Source organism: Lontra canadensis, unplaced genomic scaffold (genome assembly GCF_010015895.1).
Source record: "Lontra canadensis isolate GAN:19392208 unplaced genomic scaffold, GSC_riverotter_1.0 scaffold1, whole genome shotgun sequence".
Taxonomy (NCBI): Eukaryota; Metazoa; Chordata; class Mammalia; order Carnivora; family Mustelidae; genus Lontra; species Lontra canadensis.
The window spans coordinates 44,493,779-44,502,728 of record NW_022630995.1 but is presented as its reverse complement, the minus strand read 5'-3'; the positions used below and the strand labels follow the sequence as shown (position 1 = coordinate 44,502,728).

Below are 8,950 nucleotides of genomic sequence, written 5' to 3'. Positions count from 1 at the left end.
TTTAATTGAACTATGGTTGACACACAATGTTATATTAGTTTTAAGTTTACTGAATATTGACTCAATAATAGACTAGAAGCTTTTCCAGGGTCAAGTGTTTGGAATCCATGGCGCTTAGTTTTCTAGTGGGCATAAAAGAACTTCATGTATATTCATAAACCATGTGCAACTGACTAGCCCTGGGCTATGTGTATATACAATTTTTCATTGAATGATTTGACTAATGGATATACGGAGTTAGCAAATTCATTATGAATGAGATATACCAGTCATGAAGATAATCAAAATACATTTCTCAGTACATTACAGCCTAAAGATCAAAACAAGAAACTGTAAATGGTGGATGAGATTGCATTATTAGTAAGACTAGTTCCTATAGTTCACCTTATTAATTTTTTATAGCACACTTTAATTTGGCAGAGGACTATCTGGAGTATACTCAAACTAAAGAAAATTGTAAATGTTGGTGTATTATAATGCTACTTCTTACTCTTTCCCAAACAATATGAAAGTATTATTGCAATTTCCCAGATAACTACTTAAGAATTTGTGTTATTAAAATTTACATTAAGTTGTTCAAACAAATGTATATAAAATGTTTATTTGTAAGGTCTTGATTCCCAAGTAGTGACTTTTAAAAAAAATTTTTTTTAATAAACATATAATGTATTTTTATCCCCAGGGGTACAGGTCTGTGAATCGCCAGGTCCAAGTAGTGACTTTTAACATAAAAATTCCATAGTAGGTATTTGAGAAAAAAAATTTTCAGAATATATTGTCTAATTATTTGTTGGTATATAGTGGTAGCATATGCTACATCCATTTAATCACATATTTTTTCAACATTTAGGATATTTATATAAAACATTTGCTTTGACATGTAAAATATTGTTTACTACCTACCTGTTACGTGGATTCATATTTAAATGTAAATATCTTTGCAGAGTGCAATGGGTTGAAATTACTAATTTTCATACTAGACATTTCAAAATTTGCATGTATAATTGCACATTCCTTCAAGCAAATAAAAACTTTGATTTTGCCCTCCTGGAAAAGGTATTTATGTATTTATCTATGCACACTTAATGTGTATGCAAACATTTGGATTTACATACATACATATTTATTGTGTTTATGCACATACTGGTTTTGTAGAGTACACTCTACACATTTTACATTTATTATGATAAATATTGTTATGCTTGATCCTTATCAAGTCTAAAGAAAGTATGTTTGTCATTTGTTCATAGTATCTGAATTTTTGAATATTCTGTCTCTTGAGAATATGGGTAGTGTTACTTAAGTGGATTCTAAAATATCCGATATGTAAATGTTCAAAAGCTTTGTTTTGGGAATGGCACTCAGATATCAAATATGTGTTTAATACCTTTTATAAATAAGAACCTATTTGGGGTAGAATGAATTAGAGAATTCTTAGGCCTGGACACTGTTCATTGTCAGCTCTGCAAACAATAAGAATGAATGATACCAAAAACACAACACAACAAAACAAAACAAAACCCTGTATATATTATGTATGACTATGCATCCACACAGAACTTCCCACGCACATATGCTGCCTGGGACATGGAATATGTCACAGCCATTTTGTACTTGATTCTTCTTACTATAAAGGTTTGGTGTTGTCCTAGTACGTATTTAGCTTCTGAGATTGATGGATTGTTTCAGTGAACAAGATTATACGGCATTTTTTTTTCTTATCTGAGTCAATGTTTTCCTCAATACCATGAAGTAAATTAAAATAAAGTGTTTAAATCTACTGCTTATGATAAAGAAGACCAAATCTCATTCTAATAAATGTGAAATACAGCTTGTCATGTTCCTTTCACTCTGTAGAAATGCTACCACAAGGCTTTGCCAGTTAAGTCTAATATGTTGACATTTATTTTTGCTGCAATAAATGTTAGGATTATATTTTTGCATTAAATTCTGGCATTTTTAAAGATCACGATGACAAGTAATTTATTCTTCAAATCACTCTGGTTTGTTTTTACTTTTTGAATATGGATTTGGCCATGTGTCTCCAAGGCACAGTACAAAGCATATTTCATATGTTTTGCAACCTATTAGTTTGATTTAAATCCACTTTTTCCATCTGGATTTACGCAAGCCTTCCTTGATGTTATTTGCTCTGAATTATTGCCCAGAAATAATCACACTGAATCCAATTTTACACTGGCTGTGTGGCCTACCAAGTCTGTCACTGTAAAGCTTTAAGGCTTTTATAGTTTGTTTCAGTGAAGGCAATTCCTCAAATTTTCTATATATGAATATATAATGTGCTGTTTTGACATACATTTAAAATTTTTTCTCTACCCTTTCTTAAATATGGAATGAATATGATGACGTCTATGAAACTACAGTTGTTACAGAGACAATGGAACAAAGCAACACGTGAAACAATGTTCTTTGCATATTCAGTATAAAACCCACATACAGTAGATTGGGTCAATCTCTATATCATTTGAATCGAAACCTTGAAGATAATAATTTAGTGCTGAAAGCATTGATGCAGTTCTTTTGCACTTTGAAGATTTATTTCTCTTAGTAATACAATAGTTAAAGGAGAATGTAAATTTGAAATCCATCTTTTTTTAAACCATTTTTTAAATGACTCTCTTTCTCTAAACTGAGTGAAGACTGAAATGGAACATTTTTCAAAGTAGGCAATAAATCCAGATAATCCAGATGTAAAACCTTGTCCTTTGTTTTTTTCTGTTTCCCTGGTAGATAGTTTTGGTCTATATCTTTTAGAAAAAAAGAAAGAAATATCAATTGTTTCTACCCATACTTAGTCATTAGCTTTCAATGACCTTATGAGAAAACCTGAAATTTTGAGTAAGTACCAAATTATAGTAGAAAACTCAGTTCTTTTCAGCCTTATACATATTGAATCTGAAAATAACGTCAAGAATTCTTATGGTTAGTTTACAGAAATTAATGTGTGGGTTATGCTTACACTTATACATCTGTATTTGCAATCTGACCACTTTTAAGAAAGTTCAGACTACTTAATGTTTGTGAACTAGAACTAGACAGTTGATCATCTTTCCTCTTTTGAATATAGGTATGTGGGTTTTTTCTCCTTTATTTATGATAAGCTTAATTTCAGCCTCTTTTCCTGAATGAACAGAATCCAAATATATATTGAAAAATTTTTTGAAGATTAAGTCAAGTTTTTTTTTTTTAATATCCATCAAGGAAAAGAAATGTGAGATTTAAAATGTTCTAAATTACAAATCTAAATTCTTTATTTATATGTATAAAATGGCTTGATAAGGTAAAATGTATAGCAATCATCTGGATGCTTCTGATAGGGATAAAACATCATGCTATTGAGGTCAAATATACACAGGCAAAGTGAGAGAGAAATGAGGTAATCTTTCATGTGATTTTAGACTTACAAAGAAAGCTTTCACCCAAACTATCTAGAAAATTTAGAAAAATTTCCCTTTACCTTAAACAATTACCTTAATCCTCTACGTTTTTTACTATACATAACAGTGCCTTTTTTCTTTTAGAATTATAGTTATATTGTTAGAAAACACCAGACAAATAGCTATTCTATTTAATTATCACATATCATCTAGAGATTATTATTTAAATTACCTTGCCTCAAAATACCCTCCAGCAAGATGGAGAAAAATTGCTATATTCTTCGCCTGAACTTTTAAAGAAGTAACAAGGTAATTGTAAATGAACCAGACATCATGGGAAACCCTATATGAGCTATAAATAATGTATTACACTTTACTTGGAAATACCGATTTTTATACAAATCCAAATTGTTATAATCATATAAAAATTGTTACACAAAACAAATTTAAGTATACCATTTAGTGGCAAGGACTTGAAGTCATTTTCAAACTTAATATTTAAAACCTTGGACAATTTTTATTTGACATATATAAGACATATATATTAAAATAGATTTCCAGTTTTTATCTGTGTTGTAGTATGCATTAGTACTTTATTGTTTTTTATTTGTGAATTATATGCCATTATCATAATATACCATGTTTTATTTATGTAATTTATCTATTCATCGGCAAATGAATATTTGAGTTGTTTTCAATTTTGGCTATTATGAATAATGCCACTATGAACATTAATGTACAAGTTTTGAGTGGACTGATTTCATTTATCTTGGATATGTATGAGAGAATGAAATTGCTTTTATATAACAGCTCTGTGTTTAGCACTTGTAGGAACTGTCAAAATGTTTTCAAATACAGCCTCAATATTTAACATTCTCACCAGCAATACATAAGGATTCTAATTTCTCCATATCTTTCAATCCACTTATTATTTGGTCTTTTTGATTATATACCTTCTAATGTGTGTAAAGTGGTATTTATTGTGGTTTATATTTTTATAACCCTAATATGTGAAACTGTTAAACTCTATTTTTCACATGCTTATTGGCCATTTATATACCTTCTTAGGAGAAATTCATAAACAGCTCCTTTATCTATTTTTAAGATTCTTTATCTTTTTGGAACACCTGGGTGGCTCAGTTGGTTGGGCATCTGCCTTCAGCTCAGGTCATGATCCCAGGGTCCTTGGATTGAGACCCACATCGGGTTCTCTGCTCAGCTGGGAGTCTGTTTCTCCCTTTGTCTATCATTCCTCCTGCCTGTGCTCTCTCTCTCTCTCTGACAGATAAAAAAATGAAATCTTAAAAATATATATATATTATTTATGTTTTTTATTATTGAGTTGTAAGAGTTCTTTATGTATTTTGAATCTAATCTTTCATCAGATATATGACTTAAAGTATGTCTCTCATTGGGGTGTGTGTGTGTGTGTGTGTGTGTGTCCGTGTAATGGTATTGTTTGTAGTACAGAGGATTTTTTGTTGTTGTTTTTGTTTTAATGGAATTTGATTTCTCTCTCTTTTTTTTTTTTTTTTGTCTTGTGCTTTTGGTGTCATATCTAAGTAGGTTCTAGCTAACCATATGAAAACATAGCTTATGTTTTCATCTAAGAGGTCTATAGTTTTTATTTTTGAATTTATTTCTCTGGTCCATCTGGAGTTATTTTTTTTTTTTTAATTTTACATATGAGGGAGGCATACAACTTTACTCTTTTGCATGTGGATAGCCAACAACATTATTTCCCCCACTGTTTTGGCATCCTATCTTTGTTGAAATCAGTTGATCATAAATATAAGGGTTTATTTCTGGATTCTCAAATCTGTCTGTTTATCCATGAGCATCTTTTGGCCAGTACCACACTTTCTTGATTACTGTAGCATTTTAGTAAGTTTTGAAACCAAGAAATATTAGTAATCAAACTTACTTCTTCTTTTTCAATATTTCTTTGGCTATTCTTGGTTCTTTACATTTCTATGTGAATTTTAACATAACTTGCTAATTTCTGAAAAATCAAAACAAAACAAAACAAAACAAAAAAATACCTCCGGTTGGGATTTTGATAGGCATTGAGTTGAAGGTGAGAATTAATTTGGAGAGATTTGTCATTTTTGCCAATAATAAGATAATCAGAACGGGGAAAAGGAGATGATTAATAATGGCAGCCTGCCCTACCCAGGGAGACTCTGAAATCTGTAAAGACAGAGAACCCTAATTTGTTGGCTGAAGCTTCCCAGAGTATAGTTTCCTGTCTTCGACCTGAGGGAATAGGAGGGAGTCAAATGCCATAGATGGATATGGTCAACTATGGTCAAATGGACATATGGTCAAATGCCATAGATGGAGCACTGGGTGCAGTGCATAAACAATGAATTATGACTGAAAGAAGGGGGGCGCCTGGGTGGCTCAGTGGGTTGAGCCGCTGCCTTTGGCTCAGGTCATGATCTCAGAGTCCTGGAATCGAGCCCCGCATCGGGCTCTCTGCTCAGCGGGGAGCCTGCTTCTTCCTCTCTCTCCGCCTGCTTCTCTGCCTGCTTGTGACCTCTCTGTCAAATAAATAAATAAAATCTTTAAAAAAAAAAAAAAACTGAAAGAAGGAAAGAAAGAAGAAAGAAAGAAAGAAAGAAAGAAAGAAAGAAAGAAAGAAAGAAAAAAATCAAAGCTCAGTTTCTACAGTTGTACCTGGTTAGATTGTTCATATTGAGAATAGCAAATGAAAACAATTCAAATGATCTTCAAAGATCTGGTATCATCCAATAATTCTTCTTCTTCTTCTTTTTTTTTTTTTTTAAGATTTTATGAATTTATTTGACAGAGAGAGAGATCACAAGTAGTCAGAGAAGGCAGAGAGAGAGAGAAGGGGAAGCAGGCTCCCTACCGAGCAGAGAGCCTGATGAAGGCCTCAATCCGAGGACCCTGAGATCACGACCTGAGCGGAAGGCAGAAGCTTAACCCACTGAGCCACCCAGGCCCCCTTCATCCAATAATTCTAAATAAATACTAGATATTCATACATTTACTTTGTCATTATAATTTGGCATAAAACATAAACTTATTTTGTAATCTAAATGTTTTAACCTGAAGAACATAAGGAATATGACCACTAAATAAATGGCTTAAATGTTAATCTTTCAGATAAAATAAAATGTTATTATAAGACAAAAAAATGCCATAGACATTTGTTGTTCCTGAGATTAAGTAGGTTTTCTTGAATAATTGTTTCTCTATTTGCTGTATGAACTTAGGAAATTTATAAATATGTTAAATGGTTGGTTTTGTTTGTTCTATTTTGAAAATTTTTTTTTGTTTGTGTCTATTATAGTTTTCATCAGTTATGGTTTTTTGGCTGTGAAGATGGTCTACAATGGCTTTAAGTCACCATTCCAAAGCAAAATAACCATTTTAGTTGCATAAGCATCAGAGTTTAAGCCAGTGGTTTAAAGAGCAAATGAAAATTAAAGAAGTAGAGATAGCTAATAGACATAGTTATAGCACTCTGATTATGAAAGGAAGGAGAACAAGGAAGTACCAGTTTTAGGAGCATGAGAAATTCAGTATGGTTTCTGTTTAGTTTTTGTTTTGTTTTGTTTTGTTTTAATATGGTAGTAACATGAGTATATTTCAATGATAAGAAAGATCTAGATACAAAAGAAGCTTAAATAAATTCTTTATTTTGGTGCGGTGGCTAAAGATTCAGGAAGTGGTAAGATGATGACCAGTTTTCTATGTGAACTGAGAGATGGTGGTAAAAGAAAAGTCCGGATCTGCAGGTAGAATATGAAGGAGGTCTGATTGTCAACATGGAAGTGAGTCAGAACCTATCAGGAAAATGCAGTCAACCTGGTATGTATCTTTGAATGTGCAGCTGAGGTTGATAAACATGGATCTGGAGTAACATGGATATAAATATTTTATCTGCAAGCCCCAACTCACTTGTTCTGTACTTCTTGGAAATTGGATCTTTCCTCAGTTTTGTAAGATGAAAGGATTTATTTCTTCTCTAATATTAAAAAAGGTAACAAGTTTGCATCAGAATTTATTTCCCCTAGATGCACAATTATATTAGATTATTTCCATGTAAGTTTCCACATGATGTATAAAATGTATAAAATGTGAGTGATCATAAATAGGTAACATTTAGACAACTTCTCTATAGTGGCAAACTTTCATTTCTACACTTCTAGTAACACTCTTCAAGGTCATAATCAAAATCTTTGTCAACACTGACCCAATTATGAATTTTCAATGCTGTATGTACCATGTGAGTGAATTCATGGTAATTGTTCCTGATATCTGTAAGATTATAACAGCCACTAGAGAAAATATTTTTACTTATTGCCTCTCTTCTATTGCATTAAAGAATCAAATTAGTAACCACAGCTATCCTTGTTGCAATGACTGACAAGTAAAGGATTCAGTCTGGCAGTTGACAATTAACAAATTGCATTTCTTCTTCTTCCTGAAGTCTTTAGGGACATGATATTTTCCTACTTTTCCACTAATTAGGAATGGGTAAATCTTTTAAGGCCCTGTGATTGGATTCAGTTTGGATAACATTTCTTTGACTGTCAAATTGATACATGGGATGACATGAATCAGAGCTGTCTAAATCTTTACACCTAACTGAATTAGTGCTTCTCTTGCATCTAATGATCCCAGCCTGCCTTCTTCATTCTGTCACAGATTGAGTCATTATAACCCACTTTGGATTGTTGTACTCTAATCTCTGACCTTCTCTCTTTCAAATCTCACTTTAAGCCTAGATATTATTTTATTATTTTATAGGAAAAATGATGTGCAAGTTGGAATAGCATAAATCAAGAATAACTTGAGGCTCAAGAACTTGAAAATGAGATCGCCCTAAGAAAGATACTAACAAGCTTTGCGCAGTGGCAGTATTGTAGTCAATGAGGTTTATCCGAGGCATGATTATTGCTAATTGAAAGATACTAACACCTTAACAATATAGAAGAATCGTGATGTGGAAATTCTTCCTGATGTGACACAATAGCTGCTGGAAGGAGGAAGTGTTTGACATATTATAACACCTAAATAAAAGTGCCATAATTCAGAGAGATTTGATGGGGAAGAAGGGGATTAGGTAAATGACTTGGCCAACTGTAGAAGTATAAGCCATTGAAATTGGAGGATATATGCTAGAAGTTCTGCTAATATCAATAATGTCTACTAATATTTCGGTATTATTTACTTTGTTCCAGGTCCCACTGGAAAAGCTTTAAAAGAATGACTTTGTATGATACTCACAGCAACCCCTAGGTAAATGAGTTTTCTTTTTAAATATACTTGGCAGGCAAGAAAACACCAGCTTGGGGATTTTAAACAAAGGCCCAGTACTCCAGAATGAGCAGATGGTGGGAGGTTGGATGAGACTGAATTCTAGAACCTATCCCTAATCATAGCTTGTACTTGTTAAGGTGAATGATAGGTAGTAGAGAGGAGACTCTGTCTCATCCTTCTTATCTGTGAAAATAGAATGGAGATATTTGTTTTTCCCAACTGTCTTGGATCAAATGAGAAATAGCACAAGGAAACAC

The 8,950-nt window shown here is 32.4% G+C and overlaps 1 pseudogene; it reads left to right on the top strand.

Annotated features, from left to right (window-relative positions):
* Positions 1-8,273: 8,273 nt before the first annotated feature.
* LOC116872006 lies at positions 8,274-8,405 on the top strand (annotated as a pseudogene).
* Positions 8,406-8,950: the final 545 nt, after the last annotated feature.